Here is a 19,007-nt window from a genome sequence, read left to right on the forward strand (position 1 = left end):
AGTCGGTGGCAGGAGGAACAAGACTTTTGGTCAGGTGATTACAGGGTTATAAATACAAAACCAAATAGGGGTAATGCAGGAGTAGGTTTAATAATGAATAAAAAAATAGGAGTGCAGGTAAGCTACTACAAACAGCATAGTGAATGCATTATTGTGGCCAAGATAGACACAAAGCCCATGCCTACTACAGTAGTACAAGTTTATCTGCCAACTAGCTCTGCAGATGAATTTAATTTGATGAAATGTATGATGAGATAAAAGAAATGACTCAGGTAGTGAAGGGAGACGAAAATTTAATAGTCGCGGGTGACTGGAAGTAAAGAGTAGGAAACGGGAGAGAAGGAAACATAGTAGGTGAATATGGATTGGGGGTAAGAAATGAAAGGGGAAGCCATCTGGTAGAATTTTCCACAGAGCATAACTTAATCATAGTTAACACTTGGTTCAAGAATCATAAAAGAAGGTTGTATACATGGAAGAATCTTGGAGATACTAGAAGGTATCAGATGGATTATATAATGGTAAGACAGAGATTTAGGAACCAGGTTTTACATTGTATGACATTTCCAGGGGCAGATGTGGACTCTGACCACAATCTATTGGTTATGAGCTGTAGATTAAAACTGAAGAAACTGCAAAACAGTGGGAATTTAAGGAGATGGGACATGGACAAACTGATTAAACCAGAGGTTGTACAGAGTTTCAGGGAGAGCATAAGGGAACAATTGTCACAAATGGGGGAAAGAAATACAGTAGAAGAAGAATGGGTAGCTCTGAGGGATGAAGTAGTGAAGGCAGCAGAGGATCAAGTAGGTAAAAAGACGAGGGCTAGTAGAAATCCTTGGGTAACAGAAGAAATATTGAATTTAATTGATGAAAAGAGGAAATATAAAAATGCAGTAAATGAAGCAGGCAAAAAGGAATACAAACGTCTCAAAAATGAGATCAACAGGAAGTGCAAAATGGCTAAGCAGGGATGGCTAGAGGACAAATGTAAGGATGTAGAGGTGCATATTACTAGGGGTAAGATAGATATTGCCTACAGGAAAATTAAAGAGACTTTTGGAGAAAAGAGAACCACTTGTATGAATATCAAGAGCTCAGATGGAAACCCAGTTCTAAGCAAAGAAGGGAAATCAGAAAGGTGGAAGGAGTTTATAGAGGGTCTATACAAAGGCGAGATACTTGAGGGCAATATTATGGAACTGGAAGAGGATGTAGATGAAGATGAAATGGGAGATATGATACTGCGTGAAGAGTTTGACAGAGCATTGAAAGACGTAAGTTGAAACAAGGCCCCGGGAGTAGACAGCATACCATTAGAACTACTGATGGCCTTCGGAGAGCCAGTCCTGACAGAACTCTACCATTTGGTGAGCAAGATGTATGAGACAGGTGAAATACCCTCAGACTTCAAGAAGATTATAATAATTCCAATCCCAAAGAAGGCAGGTGTTGACAGATGTGAAAATTACCGAACCATCAGCTTAATAAGTCACAGCTGCAAAATACTAATGCGAATTCTTTACAGACGAATGGAAAAACTGGTAGAAGCTGACCTCGGGGACGATCAGTTTGAAATATTGGAACACGTGAGGCAATACTGATCTCAGAAGAAATATTAAGGAAAGGCAAACCTATGTTTCTAGCATTTGTAGACTTAAGAAAAGCTTTTGACAATGTTGACTGGAATACTCTCTTTCAACTTCTAAAGGTGGCAGAGGTAAAATACTGGGAGTGAAAGGCTATTTACAATTTGTACAGAAACCAGATGGCAGTTATAAGAGTTGAGGGGCATGAAAGGGAAGCAGTGGTTGGGAAGGGAGTGAGACAGGGTTGTAGCCTCTCCCCGATGTTATTCAATCTGTATATTGAGCAAGCAGTAAAGGAAACAAAAGAAAAATTCAGAGTAGGTATTAAAATCCCTGGAGAAGAAATAAAAACTTTGAGGTTCGTCGATGACATTGTAATTCTATCAGAGACAGCAAAGGATTTGGAAGAGCAGTTGAACAGAATGGACAGTGTCTTGAAAGGAGGATATAAGATGAACATCAACAAAAGCAAAACGAGGATAATGGAATGTGGCCGAATTAAGTCCGGTGATGCTGAGGGAATTAGATTAGGAAATGAGACACTTAAAGTAGTAAAGGGGTTTTGCTATTTGGGGAGCAAAATAACTGATGATGGTCGAAGTAGAGAGGATATAAAATGTAGACTGGCAATGGCAAGGAAATCGTTTCTGAAGAGGAGAAATTTGTTAACATTGAGTCTAGAGTTAAGTGCCAGGAAGTCATTTCTGAAAGTATTTGTATGGAGTGTAGCCATGTATGGAAGTTAAACATGGGCGATAAATAGTTTGGACAAGAAGAGAATAGAAGCTTTTGAAATGTGGTGCTACAGAAGAATGCTGAAGATTAGATGGGTAGATCACGTAACTAATGAGGAGGTATTGAATAGAATTGGGGAGAAGAGGAGTTTGTGGCACAACTTGACAAGAAGAAGGGACCAGTTGGTAGGACATGTTCTGAGGCATCAATGGATCACAAATTTAGCATTGGAGTGCAGCATGGAGGGTAAAAATTGTAGAGGGAGACCAAGAGATGAATACACTGAGCAGATTCAGAAGGATGTAGGTTGCAGTAGGTACTGGGAGATGAAGAAGCTTGCACAGGATAGAGTAGCATGGAGAGCTGCATCAAACCAGTCTCAGGACTGAAGACCACAACAACAACAACGAATACTTAAACCAAATACTTTATACAGTTCTGTGCACACTGATTCTGTCACATATTATTATATTTTCTCATTACAATTATTCTTATTTTAATATATTCCATGAACTGGAACAGCAATTGCTCATCAAAACAACTACTTAATTCTTTCTTGCCCATTTTGCATTGTAATATTCAAATCCTTCTACTGGTGTTAATACACAAAATTATTATTAGATGAACACAGAACATTATATATTTGTGGATGACTACATTTTAGGTGCACAGTTTCAACCATTATTTTACAACAGTTTTAGGAATCAAGACATTTTTATAAGGTAGTGTTACAAGTACAGTGGGTAACACTTTTCTGTCTTCTGCCTGTGCGAATTCATGTAAAAATTGATATGTTTATATTTCAATATATTTATGTTTGCTATTTTTCAAAATATTCACACAAATATGTTTCTTTCCCTGCTTAATGTGGAGTTAAATGAGGCCATCACAATGCTGTATCATCATTAATACAGATCTTTGCAGTGCTAGTGACTCAACTGATTCAGTCTGGTGTTGTCATGTGACACTGGAACAATGCTGTTTGTTTACATTTTGCACTAAGGCCAATAATTCAATATTAAACATTTTTTACATATTTATTTATTAGTAATAGCAATGATAATTGTTGCTGTTATAATGCAAATCAAAAGACATCAGACTAGGAAATGTTACTTTTCATAAGTAAGTACCACAAAGCTCTAATTATAGTTATGATACTAGTAAGAGATGTCTCATGCACTAAAAAATATTGAGACACAGTGTAGTAAATAGTTCTTTTATGTGAATGTATGGTCATATATTTACAAGACAAGTGCTAAGTAAATTCAGTAATGTGAGTGTGTGCTGCCAGTCAATATACTGAATGTACACATGCACTCTTCAAAATCCTATTAGTTGTTTTGGAGAAATTACAATATTTAGAACCTAGGATTTTTTTGGCAATATTATGAAAAGCATAGAGTGCTACTCATCGTAAAGATGACACACTGAGTTGCAGACAGGCAAAACAAAGACTCTTTGTTATATATAAGCTTTAGGCCAAAGCCTTCTTCTGAAACAAAAAATGCATACACTTATGACCACTATCTCCAGCCTCCCTAGCAGGAATGCAACTGAAACATATCAAACAGGAGCAACAACGAGAGTACAGGGGAGTGGGAGGACTAGCAAGATACAGGTGGGGAAACAGGAATCAGCACTGCCTGCTGGAGCGTACAGGTCAGAGCTGCCAAGGGTAGCATTGGGAGGCTGTAGGAGAGGGAGAGGGGGCGATGGGGAGGGGAAATGAGAGGAGCAGAGAAGGGGAAATAACTGTTGGGTGCCTTGGCAGAGAGAAGCACACAATAACTATGAGGGAGGGGAGGTGAAATGTGAGAAGGTAGTAGGACAGACGGGCAGAAACAAGTGGGTTGAGGGTGTGGTGACTGTAGGTTACACAGGTTGAGGTGGAGATGATTTCAGGAACAGAAGACATGTTTTATGGATAACTCCCATCTGCACAGTCCAGAAATGCTGATGGGGCAGTGTGTGTGTGTGTGTGTGTGTGTGTGTGTGTGTGTGTGTTGGGGGGGGGGGGTCCAAATGGCATGGGTTGCAAAGCATCCATTGTAATCAAGCATGTTATGTTCAGCTGCATGTTGTGCCACAAGGTTCTGCTCTGGACACAGTGTGGCAGTGGCCATTCATCCCGTGGACAGCTGGTTGACAGTCATACGAATATACATTGAAGAGCTAAATAAACTGGTACACCTGCCTAATATCATGCAGGGCCCCTGCAAGCTCGCAGAAGTGCCACAACACGACAAGGCATGGACATGACTAACGTCTGAAGTAGTGCTGGAGGGAATTGACACCACGAATCCTGCAGGGCTGTCCATAAATCCATGAGTATGAGGGGGTGGAGATCTCTTCTGAACAGGACACTCGAAGGCATCCCAGATATGCTCAATAATGTTCATGTCTGGGGAGTTTGGTGGCCAACAGAAGTATTTAAACTCAGAAGAGTGTTCCTGAAGCCAATCTGTAGCAACTCTGGATGTGTGGGGTGTTGCATTGCCCTGCTGGAATGTCTATCAGAACGCACAATGGACATGAATGGATGCAGGTAATCAGACAAGATGCTTACACAAGTGTCACTAGTCAGAGTCATATCTAGACATATCAGGGATTCAATGTCACTCCAACTGCACATGCCCCACGCCATTACAGAGCCCCCACAAGCTTGAACAGTCCCCTGCTGACATGCAGGGTCCATGGATTTATGAGTTTTTCTCCATACCTGTACATGTCCATCCACTCAACACAATTTGAACTGAGACCCATCCAACCAGGCAACATGTTTCTAGTCATCATCAGTCCAATGTTGGTGTTGACAGGCCCAGACAAGGTGTAAAGCCTTACATCATGCAGTCATCAAGGGTACATGAGCGGGTCTTCGACTCTGAAAGCCCATATCAATGACGTTTTGTTGACTGGTTTGCACACTGACACTTGTTGATAGCTCAGCACTGAAATCTGCAGTAATCTGTGGAAGGGTCGCATTTCTGTCATGTTAAATGATTCTCTTCGGTTGCCATTGGTCCCATCCTTGCAGGATCTTTTTCGAGCTGTGGTGATGTCAGAGATTTGATGTTTTACAAGATTGCTGTATTCATGGTACACTTGTGAAATGGAAATCCCCACTTCATCACTACCTCGGAGATGCTGTGTCCCATCACCCATGTGCCAACTATAATGCCATGTACAAACTCACTTAAATCTTGATAGCCTGCCATTGTAGTAGCACTAATCAATCTAACAACTGCGCCACAGACTTGTTGTCTTATATACATGTTGCTGACTGCAGTGCCGTATTCTGCCTGTTTACATATCTCTGTATTTGAATATGGATGCCTATACAAGTTTCTTTGGTGCTTCAGTGTAATAAGCTGAGCAGGGATTGCAACAGAACTGGTATATGACATTGCTGCTGATGGGGTAGGATAACCCTGTGACAGGAGACTTGAACAGGATGTGCTAGGTGGGTGGATTGGGCAGGTCTTCCACCTCGGCCTTCCACAAAAATATGATTCCTGTGGCAAGGGGTTGGCATTGGGAGCAGCTTACAGATGGAGTCGGATGTTATGGACATTGCATGGGCAATGGAAAACCACTTTAGGAGTGGGAACAATCCTGGATAAGATGTCCTTAATTTCAGGACATGATGATAGATAATCAAAGCCCTGAAAAAGGATGTGGGTCAGCTGTTCAAGTCCCGAGATGGTACAGGTGAGGAAGGGAGTGCTCCTTTGTAGCTGGTTCTTGGGGGTACTGGGAGGATTGGGAGTGTGTGAGTACACGGCAAAGGAAATCTATTTGTGGATAGGTCTGTCAAGGCCTCTATGAGACTTTCAGCATACAGGACAAGGGAGCTCCAGTCACTGCAGATGTGCAGTCCCCAGGTGGCCAGGCCATATGGAAGGAATTTTTTGGTGTGGAAGGGATGTGGATGTGGACAGTACCTATGGATGGAGCCATCAATGAGGAGGAGTCAACGTTCAGGAAGGTGGCATGATGGGTAGAGTAGGACCAAGTGAAGTGAGTGGGAGAGAAGGTGTTGAGGTTGTGAAGAAAAGAAGATAGGATACCCTGGCCCTGAGTCCATATCATGAAAATATCATCAGTGAACCTGAACCAGATTAGAGATATGCAGTTTTGGGAGGCTAAGAAGGTTACTCTAGATGACCCATTAACAAGTTGACACAGGAGGTGTCATGCAGATGCCCATAGCTGTGCTGCAGATTTGTTTGTACACCTTCCCTTCAAAGAAGAAGTACTGTATTTGGGTATGGTTAATTGTGTGACAAATGAAGTAGTGGGTTCAGAGACTGGACATTGAGAAAGGGGTAACATTCAATAGTGGCTAGACCACATGCATGAGGGATGTTGGTGTATAGGGAAGTGGTGTCAACAGTGATGAGTAGGGATTCAGGAGGTGAAGGAGTGAGGATGGCGAAGAATCAGTGAATGAAGTGATTGGTATCTTTGGTGAGGAAGACTAGATTCTGGGCAGTAGGTTGGAGGAGTTGGTGAATGAGGACTGAAACTCTTTCGGTGGGAGCACAATAATCAGATACAATACGTGGGAAGGATTGTTGGGTTTTTGGATTTTGGGGAGCATGTAGAAGGTGGATTTGTGGGATATTGTAGGGGTGAGGAGGGAGAGGGATTCAGGGGAGAGGTTCTGAGGAGGCCTAAGCCTTTAAGCATGGATTGGAGGTTATGTTGGGCTTTTGGGATAGGATCACTCTGGTAGAGTTTACAGGTGGAGGAGTCAGACAATTGGCAGAGGACTTTTGCCAGGTAGCCACTATGATACGTAAAGGCACTGGTGGAACCTTTGTCTGCAGGTGGAAAAATTACATCAGGATTTGTTTTAAGGCTTTTTTATGCATGTTCTTTCTTCTGCTGAAACGTTGATGTTCTTAGGAAGAGACCTGGGAAAGGGTGGTGAGGCCACATTGGTGGTAAAGAATTCCTGGAAGATGACTAGGACGTGGTTAGGTGGGAGGGGGGAGTCACAGTTGCATGGCGGTATGAACTGGGAGAGGCAGGGTACAGTTTTGGGATTTGGTTGTCTTTGGTTGGAGGGACTGGTGACAAAAAAGTGTTTTTGTTGCAGGGATCACAAGAAGGAGAGTAGGTCTTTGAAAAGTCCAACATGGTTAAACTTAGTATTAAACACTACCCCTACCAACATCCTTCCAGTTCCAAACCCAGTAGCTCATTTGTCATACACCTTGCTAACTATATCCTAACACACAATTACTTGTCCTTTGAAGGGAAGCTATATGAACAAATTTGCGGCACAGCCATAGACACCCATTTGCTCCTTCTGAACTCACGAGTGCCACCTTCCGGGATGTTGAACTCCTCCTCTCTGATGGCTCCATCCACTCCTCTATCCACATTAAACCCACGACCCAGCAACAATATCTGCAGTTTGACTGCTGCCATCTTTCCACACAAAAAAATCCCTCCCATTCAGCCTGGCCATCCAGGGACTTTGTATCTTCAGTGACGGGAGGTCCCTTGCCCTGTATGTGAAGGCCTTCAAAGAGAGGCACTATCCATCAGTCCAGTCCATGAACAGATTTCCTTTGACAAATCCTCACACACTTCCAATCCTCCCACCACCACCCAAGAACCAGGTACAAAGGAGCACACCCTTCATCACGCAATACCACCCTGGACTGGAGCAACTGATCCACAACCTTCATCAAGGCTTTTATTAAAGATTATCATGCCCTGAAATTATGGACATCCTACTCAGGATCCTTCTCAATACCTCCTAAAATGGTGTTCCATCTTTCAACCAATGTTCACAACATCCTAGTTCATCCCTATGCCACTTCCAATCCCAAACCCCTTGCTGCAGGGGCATCCATGTCACATACTAGCTCTGGTGCAATCATTGCTCAGATTTTGATATTGGTATGGCTGCCAGACAGCTGTTCACCAGGATGAACAGCCACCACCAAACTGTGGCCAAGAGCAAAGTGGACCACCCTATTCAACTAACAGTACAATGTTGAGCTACTGGCAGGTACATAAGTAAGACTGAAAACTTCACTAACTTTCAAAAGAATCGTTTTTGAGTGAGGATGTGTGTGTTTCTTCTTGCTGATGTAATCTGGAGGATTTCCTAATGACACATGTACTCCTAGTTTGTCAAGGGAAGTGGTAGTCAAAGTTACATGAAGGAATGTTGAAAAAAACTTCAAATTTGCTGTCCACAGAATTAAACTGGCACTCATTCCGACAGTTTTCTTTTGCATATGAGGTAGACAGAGGTGCAATGTATATCCATAAACATTTATGCTTTGATTTTAGTTTCTTTGAGTTGTCGCTTGACCATTGGTAACATTAGTAATATAATTAATGCACAAGGGTCAGGGAATCATAAGTTTACAGAATATACAATGCAATCCACGTTACTTTTTAGTTTATTGGGATAGGGTATAATGTGGTTGATTAGACTAGTTGAAGGTTTAGCCTTCAGGTCAAGGGCATAGCATTTCATAATTTTTCTTAAAGTTAGTAGCTACTGTCTTCTGAGAGAAAATTTATATTGAAATTACCCAAGACTGAAATTCTTAAAGATTTTCTTCTAGTCAATTTTCTATTGCTGAGGCCAAATCTCTATAAAAAGAGTTCACTTTGGCAGACAATGATATGTGAACTGCTATTACTAAAAGGTAAGGTCTGTGAGTTCTACTACAAACAGTTCTATGTGTTTCTGAGTACTATGTAAGTAGTACAAATACAGTGACAAAGCAGTAATATCATTTTTTATAATCATGCAGATCACTCCAACACTGAATTTGATTCAAAAGGTGATCCTCCAATGTAAACTATGTTAACACAACATACTCTTCTTCAGGAGGTCTCCTGATATGCTCAGTGACACATAATATTACTGTTTATTAAATCTTCAATTTCTTTTAATTTACCTTAAGTGCTTGTACATTAAGTATATTTTTTTTGCATGGAAATTATTTCGCATTGACTGTAATGAATGCTGATGAAAAATTATTGATGCTGTCATTTTAGTTACAACAGTGTGATGATCTTTCCTAGGAACATTACGTTGAAAAATTCTTCCTACTTTGCCATAATCCATGTTATATTCACTTTCTTCCTCATGTTTTGCAAATATATTCAAATCTTCCATTTCCATGTACTTCTAAAATGTCATAAAATATATGTTTTTAGGGCAACCCATCAAATTAACTTCACATTTTTCCAGGTCCAAAAGTGTGTAATACCAATTATTTGTGTGTCAATCCAAGAAAATCTATTAGAATGTTGATGAAAGAACTGGGTATACCAACCGCTGTTTCTCAGTATATTTAATCCTTAATTAAATTTCTGTAATTGATACAGCCCTCTCGCAAATCAATGTTAAAAGTGGTGCCTAACCATGCTGTGTGGCAAATATAAAGAAGTGGTTGTAAATTTAGGGTAATTTTGATGTAAATTTTTTAAAGGCATTAAGATAACTATGAACAAAAGTTAAACAAACACATGCCTATCCTGTGACAAATGGACTGTCAGATCATTATGCACAGTTAGTTACTTTATGTAACTTAGTTATATTTACAGGCCACAAACAGTTAAAGAAAAGTGTTAGGTTTGGTTTGGTTTTGTTTTGTTTTGTTTTAGGATGCAAAAAACAACTGGGGTCATATGCACCCAAGTCAAAACTGTGGAACATGAAGACAGAGGAGTTCAAAAACGACTGTACATCAGTGCCAATTGACATAAGAGAAGACAGCAAAAAACAGGCATGTGGAGAAAGGGCTAAAAAGGCACCATACAGAAACGGAGGTCCAAAAACTAAAAATTAAATGGCCTTTGCCATATTGCTTTGGTGGATAAAAAGTAAAACATGATTGACAGCGAGCATGTCATTTGCTAAAACAGCCAATAACTCAGGCGGCAAACCCAAGCAGGAGCATAAATGGTTAAAAAAAGGGTATTCCGTCAGGAAGTGGCGGACAGTTAAAACTTGGGCGCACTGTGTACAAACTGCTGGGGTAGTGCCACTTATCAAATGACGATGGCTGAAAAGGCAGTGCCCAATACGCAGCCTGGTTAAAATGACCTCCTCCTGGGAGAGGGCTGGGAGGAGGTCATCCAAGCCTCTGGGAGAGGCTTAATAAGCCAGAGCTTATTCCCATGAAGGGAGGACCATTGGTGATGCCAAAGGGACATCACCTCCTGACAGACAACAACACAGAGATTGTCAGAGGGAATATAGGAACTAGTGGGCTGAGGTACAAGGACTGCAGCCTTGGGAGCAGCGTCAGCAGCCTCGTTTCCTGGCAGACCGACTTGACCAGGAACCCACAGAAACATCACACTGGCTCCACCAAGAGTGAGCAAGTGACAGTTTTCCTGGACCCACTGCACTAAGCAATGCGCGGTGTACAGCACACATAGACTTTGAAGGGTGCTGAGTGAGTCTGAGCAGAGGACACAATTGAAAAGGCTGTGTTTCCGGATGTACTCCATGGCCTGATACAGGGCAAAGAGCTCAGCTGTAAATATTGAGCAGCGTGCCGGAAGTTGATCTCGACAGACACAGGTGCCAATGATGAAGGCACACCTGACCCAACAGTCAGTCCAAGAGTCATCAGTGTATAGAAAGGTACTATCGCGAAGTTCCATTTGAAGGTCATGAAACTAAAGGCGATAGAGTGAGGCGGGAGTAGTGTCCATAGGAAGTGAATGAAGATCAAGGTCAACATGGGCCACTTCACGGAGCCAAGGTGATGAAGAGTTCACACCCACCGGGAAAGTTGCAGGCAGCGTGAAGTTAAGCCACCGTAGCAAGTGACAAAAGCGGACTCCAGGAGGTAACAGAGAAGAGGGATGTGCCCCATACTGGTGATCAAAGGAATCATCAAAGAAGGAGGCATAGGATGGATGGCCACACATCGCAGAAAAATGGCATGCGTACCTGCTAAGGAGAAAGTCATGGCAGCAGGACAGTGGTAGATCAGCAGCTTCAGCATACAGACTCTCAACTGGGCTAGAGTAAAAGGTGCCAGGGGCAAAATGGATGCCTCAATGGCGAATGGTGTTGAGACAGCATAAGAGGGATGGACGTGCAGATGCATAAACGAAGCACCCATAGTAGAGTTTCCAACGGACAAGGGACCAATACAAATGGAGGATGGTGGTTCGATCGGCACCCCAGGAAGTACCGTTGAGGATATGTAGGACAGTGAGCAACCACATACAGCGGGCTGCCAGGTAAGACACATGGGAGGACAAAGAGTGTTTCCTATTGAGCATGAGCCCCAGGAATTTTGTAGTTTCAATGAACAGAAGGGCAATGAACAGAAGGGAACAGGCCAAAGGTGTAACAATGGTGGGAGAAACCATTTTCACCATCAGAAATTCATACAGACAGTTTTGTCAGTGGAAAAACGAAAGTCATTGTTGATGCTCCAGGAGTAAAGACAATCAAGACATCGCTGAAGATGCCGCTCAGTGAGACAGGTCCGTGGAGAAATGCGAAATGCAATAGATGGCAAAATGGTCAACTAAAAGGGAACTGGAGATGCCCGGCGGGAGACAGGCTATTATAGAGTTAATGGTGATAGCAAAGAGGACGACGCTCAGGACGGAACCCTGAGGCACACCGTTTTCCTGGATAAAGGTGTCTGCTAAGGCAGAACCCACAAGCACCTTGAAAACTCGGACTTTTAAAAATTCCTCAAGAAAATGGGGCAGGCAGCCACAGAAGCCCCACATGTAAAGAGTACAGAGGATACCAATTCTCCAGAAAGTGTTTTAGGCCTTCTCCATATCGATAAACATGGCCACAGTCTGGGATTTCTGCAAAAAACCATCCATGACATGAGTGGACATAGTAATGAGATGGTCAACTGCAGAACGCCGTGTTCGAAATCCATATTGTGCATTTGTCAGTAAATTGCGAGACTCAAGCCACCATACCAGCCAGGCAAGAATCATACATTCTATTCACCTTGCAAACACAGCTGGTAAGAGAGATGGGGTGGTAGCTAGAAGGAAGGTTTTTGTCTGTACCAGGCTTAGGCATGGGTATGACGGCGACTTCATGCCAATGTCTAGGAAATGTGCCCTCTGCCCAGATGTGGTTGTACATGTTAAGAGGTGCTGCAACATCCGAATGTGGACAGCATCTGGCCCTGGGGCGGAGGGTCAGGATGAACTGAGAGCATAATCTAGCTCCCTCATAGTAAAGGTGGCTTGTAATACAATTCGGAGAAGAGAAGGATATCGCCTGAGCCGCCTCCACTCATTTCCCATGGAGGAAGGTAAGGTGATTGTGGGAAGAGCTCGAAATGTCTGCAAAATGGCAGCCCAAGGTGTTGGAGATAGCAGTAGGGTCCACGATAACATCATGTGCTACTGTCAGGCCACAAATTGGCGAATGGATCTTGGTTCCAGAGAGCCATCGGAAGTTGCCCCACGGGACAGAGGAAGGGGTGGAACTGTTGAAAGAACTGGTGAATGAAATCCATCTAGTTCTTTTGCTATCCTGAAGAATGCGATGACACTTTGCATCTGTTTATAATGGATACAGTTTGCCATCGTAAGACAATGGTTAAAAATGCAGAGAGCACATCTCTGTGCACGAATTGTGTTGCGGTATGCCTCAGTCCACCAAGGGATTGGGACACAATGTGGTAAAGAGGAAGTGTGAGGAATGGAATGTTCTGCAGTAGTAAGGATAACATTTGTGAGATATTCCAACTGGTCATCACAAATGGGGAAATCTTGTTCTTCAAAGGTCACCAGGGAAGAGTAAAGCTGCCAGCCAGCCTTAGTAAGCTGCCTTTTGGGTGCGCATGCAGATGGGGTAGGAGTCAGCAAATGGATAGCACACAGGAAATAGTTGCTCGAGTAGATGTCAGAAAGAATGGACCACTCAAGATGATGAGCAAGCGGGACAGTGCAGAAGGATAGGTCCAAATGGGAATAGGTGTGTGAGGAGTCGGAAAGGAAAGTGAGTGCACCAATGTTATGTCAGAAGTGGTTAAGTTGGTTAAGAAGGTCAGCAAGAAGGCACCTCTCTCACAGGTCCTGGGAGAACCCCAAGGGGATGATGCACATTAAAGTCACTGAGTAGCAAGAATGGGGGAGGTAGCTGCCCAATACGCTGAAGGAAGTCTGCCCTGGTGACATCGAATAATTGAGGGACATAAATGGTACAGAGGGAAAAAGTCAGGTGGGGAAGGAGAAGGCGAACTGTAAAAGCTTGAAGATGGACATTCAGGGAGATGGGTTAACTATGAATGTCATCCCTTATGAGCGGCATGACACCCCCAGGAGATGGAATGCCAACCTCAGGGGGAAGGTCAAAACGAACTGGTAAGAAATGTGAAAGCTCAAAGTGGTCGTGAGGGCACAATTTTGTTTCCTGAAGGAAGAGTACAAGGGGATGCTGCAGTGCTACAAGCAGCCATACATCATCTTTGTAGGACCGAAGGCAGTGAATGTTCCATTGGAGGAGAGTCATGATGAGGAAAAGATGTAGGTGAGTCACCTTGGCCACTACCGAGTGACAGCCTGTGAAGAGTTGCTACTACAGGGCACAGGAGCTGGGAGATCCTGTTCCATGGGGTCCACAGAAGCACTGGCTTGCTTGTGCAGTTGATCAGTGGAGTCCAACACTGAAAAATGGTTGGTGGTGCACACCAGCAACATGGAGGCCAGCCGGGCTGAGGTCATAGGAAGTCTTCACAGGAGTACACCTTCTGTCCTTTCTGGCCTACCGGTTGTTTAGCTGGTGGCTTTGCCCCTTGAGGCAAGAGTTGATGGCTTGTTGCACAGCTGGACTGGGGGATGGCGATGCTACCTAGACACTGGCAATTTCACCACCTCAGAGCTGAACTGGAGGTAGCATGTCTATGTGCCCATATCCTTCACGGAGTGAGGGGTAACAAGAACAGAACTATAAGTGCAACACAGGAGAATGCAGGGTTTGCAACTAGCCAATAACTTGCGAGCAACTGGGTAAGGTACTTTTTCATTTACCCAGATCTCTTGGACAGTCCGCTCATCAAGATACATGGAACAATCCCGAGAGAAGGCAGCATGGCTGCCATTGCAGTTGATACAGTGGGGAGGAGGAGGCGGACAATCACCCTCGTGCGCATCCATACCACAGGCGACACATTTGGCTGGGTGTCGACAAGATGTTCTAGTGTGGTTGAAACGATGACACTGGTTTGGAATGTATGGCCGGACTGTGACAATTTCATAGCATGCTTTGATCTTAGACAGAAGCACCACTCTATCAAAGGTAAGAAAAAGAGTGTGGTTGGGCACTGAACCGTGAATTTACTTTCAAAACCTTTTCTTAAGAATTTGCTTTATTTACTAGCGATTCATCAAGAACATTAACACATTTAATCACACTATGTGAGCGTGGAAGTAGTTGCCAGTGGGTAACTGATGAAAAAAAATTAAATTTCTTTCAACAAATGAAAATTTTATTCCAAAAAGCCCCCCCCCCCTTTTTTAAACAGATTTAAAATTATATTCAGAAAGCACCCTCTAAATATCAAGTTACAATTTATTCAGAGGCAGAAAGAACAAATTTTGACAGTATGAGCTTTCGGGCTGAGAACCTTGCCGCTCCATTTTGACACTGCCGTAGTCACGACCACTCACAACAACCCCTGAAAGACTACACTGGTGCAAATCTGCAACACACCAGATTGCTTTAAACTAAAAAATTTAACAACTCACACAAGCACAAAAACTATGCACCCCGTAGGAGGGATGGAAATGGTACAAAACACTAACATTAGAAAAATTAACTTGCCACCGAAGGTGCAACTTGAGTTTTAAAAAAAAAACTCTTATGGTGGTATGGTGGCAACTTTATATACTAAAATGACCATTTAAATAAAAACCAATGAAATACAATCTTACATAAAATATACAAACATGCTCTACATTACACGTATACCGCCTCTCAAGATGATAGGAAAGATAAAAACATATTTCAGGAATTCAGCCGTTACACTTCAAGGAATAAGTTCGTTAACACCGAATCCGACAAACATGACAGAGGCAGCTATTAACATATGGCAGACCAACAGACAGACAGACACTAACTGCCTAACAAATGTGGACAGGAGACAGACGAGCAAGCTGGGGACGAGAGACTGACCAAGAAACAAGTAGAATTTAACAAGTAAATTAAACAACATATCATGAATCACTTAACTTCTAATAAACTGTGATGTCTGGTGAAGATGTGGCACAGCACCCACAACGCTCTCCCAAACCATCTGCTGCTGGCCACTTCAACAGACACAGGAAGGCGCGCCGATCTCCCGTCTCACGGCATTGCAGCTCGTACTGGCCAGCCCGATGTCAAGTGTTGACTCCTGTTGCTCTCGTGTTGACCGCAAAGCCACTACCCCTCGCTATACGGCGCGGCCCACTGGTCTCACGTGGTGACCACACGTGTCAACGCTCAAGGCGGACAAGTCATCTTGTGTCCCAGTGCGCAACTGGCCAACCGATCAATCCAACTGCCAATGACCATTGCCCAAGCAACTCGAGCAGACTGGCGGCCTAACACGCAGACTCAGATGCAGGAACTCAGCCCTGACCGGGCAACCACTAGCTGCGTTCTGTAACTGGCGGAGTGGCAAGACTCTCATTTTCCAGCTTTAAAGTTTGATCCAAACAACAGACATACTCGCACTCCAAAAACAGACAGACACTAACTGCCACACAAACGCGAACGAGAGACAGACCAGCAACTGGTGACGCGAGACTGACCCAGACTCACTCTGACTGACCAACCGCTGAGCTCATAGCACCCCTTAAATGCACGTGAACAGGCAACCTTTCCCCTTTCCCACCCGAGGGAGACACCAAGACTGCGATTGTCACAGCGGTGCCACCGCCAGAAACGGAGGGCGACTGCTTCACACAACACACTGCGGCGCACTCTTCAAAACAGCAATTTTTACCACAGCTCAACCTTCTCCCCTCAAACTAAAACAGGTGCCGGAACCCTGAGACTTCACCTGGCTCACATGGACTCAATATTCCCTACCGGTCTGATCATGTCTGACTAACAGGTTAACCAGCCCCAACACACAGAGCACCGTGCATGGACCTATAAAGCGGGATTTGAACTTTCCTACTCAGCCCCTCATCCTTCCTCGACCCTGAACATTCTTAATATAGACTTGATCGCCCGGTTTTCTCTGATAAGGACGCCTATTGTGGTTGTACCGCATGGCTTGACGACCATGGGCAGCCGCTATATTGCGACAAGCCTGATTCCAGTTCTTTCTAATTAACCCTGGGGATACCCGCTCAGGAAGTAAGTCTTGGATGTGCCATAAGTTAGACAAAGGCGAATTGGTAGGATAGGCCAATAAGAGAGAGGCCGGAGTAATCTTCAATGCCTCATGAACCGCAGTGTTAAACACAAAATTAATCCAGGGCAATTTAGTATCCCACTTACTCGGTTTAACTTGATGGTAAATTATTAAAGCTGAATTTAGGTTGTGATTCACACATTCAGCAAAGGACCCCTGAGGGTAATACCGTGTTGTGTTTATGTGCTTGATGCCATTCCCGAAACAAAAGGCCTTAAACTTATCTGACACAAAAGCAGTGGCATTATCACTAACCAAGCTCTTAGGAGGCCCAAAGATCGAAAGGATGTTAGTAAGGTGAGAAATAGTTATGTTGGTAGTACTACTTCTACTGGGAATAAGCCAAGTAAAGCGAGAAAAGGCATCAACTACCACCAAAATATACAAATTCCCTCTACTGGAATGTGGCAACGGACCCACATAATTGATATAAAGATGATTCATCGGATAATAATCACATCCTGAAGACAATAGACCTTGGTGTAGGGCATTGCTAGGTTTTGTGGTCCGGCACAAATGACAACCGGCTACTAATTTCTTAATGTCATGCTCAAGATGAGGCCAGGTCACATACTGCTTAATTTTCTGAATCATTTTATATATGTCTAAGTGATCTCCCACTGAAGAACAATGATAATACTGGAATATTGGCTGGATTAATATTTGTGGCAGACAAATTCGGATGTGGTGCTCTTGACCCACTGCCTTACACAGAATACCTTTCCTCAAGCTGTAACGTTCGACTACCTCACCTGACCTAATCTGCTGTTTGATGGAACCCAATTCAACATCCTGTTCCTGGTTTTCTTTGAGATTACTAAACAGTTGGAGTACTTCCCCCAAAACCAAAAGCTGACCCTGAAGTGGGCCCTGGTGGTGCTCCTCCGAACAATCGGATGGTGGGTCAAACATCCGGCTGAGGGCATCAGCGACCACATTCTCAAAACCCTTGATATGCCTAACCTTAAATTTAAAGGCTGAGATTCTCATGGCCCAATGTGCCATCCGACCGGTCTTACGTGGCCTAGCCAAGACCCAACTCAAGGCTTGGTTATCAGTCTCCAGCTAAAAAGGTTTGTGCTCAAGGTAAAACCGGCATTTTTCTAATGCAAATAGGACCACCAAGGCCTCACATTCATAGACTGAGTATTTTGCCTCAGCATCATTCAAACGGCGTGAGGCATAGGCCAAAGGATGCCGCTGACCTTGCCATTCTTGTAATAAGATGGCTGATACACCCGCACTCAACGCGTCCGTCTGAACTATAAAAGGCTTATCAAAATCAGGCACCCCAAGCACTGGTGGATTAGCAATGGCAGTTTTGATCTGTTCGAAGGCCGCCTGCTGGGTGGGACCCCAAGTAAATTTAACTCCTTTTTCACGAAGATGATTCAAAGGGGCAGCTAAGGCCGCAAAATTCGGAACGAACCTCCTGAAATAATTTGCCATACCAACGAACTTAGCGACTCCCCGCTTATCAGTCAGGGGTGGGAGAACGTGCAAGGCTTTAGGATGATCTTGATCGATCCGAACCACATCACCTGAAACAATATGGCCTAAGCAGGAAATATGGGGCCTCACAAGTGTGACCTGGGAGAGTTTAACGGTTAGACCACCCTGCTGAAGTTTAGTAAATACTTGGTGCAAATGACTCAAATGCTCTTCAAATGATTTACTGTATACCACAAGGTCATCCAGGTAATTACAGACAAAGTGTAGTTTAAGTTCACCCAGTATACTATCTAATAAACAAGTCAAAACAGCAGCTCCGGTGGCCAGGCCAAAGGGCATCTGGTTGAATTCAAATAGATTCCAATCGGTGCAAAATGCTGTGACATGTTTACACTCCTCTGTCAACAGGATCTGGTAATAAGTATGATTTAAGTCAAGAACCGTGAACCAAGGTGCACCTGAAAACAAAGTAAAGGAATTGTGTATATCAGGCAATGGGACTAATTCCAAAATCATCTTTTCATTTAAATGACGGTAATCTACCACCGCCTTGAAATCACTACCATGATCCTTTGGTACCAAGAATATCGGAGAGGCATATGGAGAAGTTGAGGGATGGATAACCCCTTTATCAAACATCTTCTGTACCTTCTCCCACAATATTTTCATCTTAGGTGGTGAGAGACGATATGGGGACTGTCTAACTGGAATATTGTCAGTCAAACGAATATCATATTCCAATTTATTCATTACCCCAAGTTTATCACTAAATAAGCCAGGAAATGCATCCAACAACTCATGGACCTGTTGGCCCTGCCACGGAGAAAGATGACAGAGA

At 43.5% G+C, this 19,007-nt stretch overlaps 1 protein-coding gene across 1 annotated transcript in view; it reads left to right on the top strand.

Annotated features, from left to right (window-relative positions):
- Positions 1–19,007, top strand: part of LOC126251757 (sodium channel protein Nach-like) — a 128,780-nt gene that overhangs the window by 77,704 nt on the left and 32,069 nt on the right. The window lies entirely within an intron of this gene.

The sequence above is a fragment of the Schistocerca nitens genome, chromosome 4 (assembly GCF_023898315.1).
Source record: "Schistocerca nitens isolate TAMUIC-IGC-003100 chromosome 4, iqSchNite1.1, whole genome shotgun sequence".
Classification (NCBI taxonomy): domain Eukaryota; kingdom Metazoa; phylum Arthropoda; class Insecta; order Orthoptera; family Acrididae; genus Schistocerca; species Schistocerca nitens.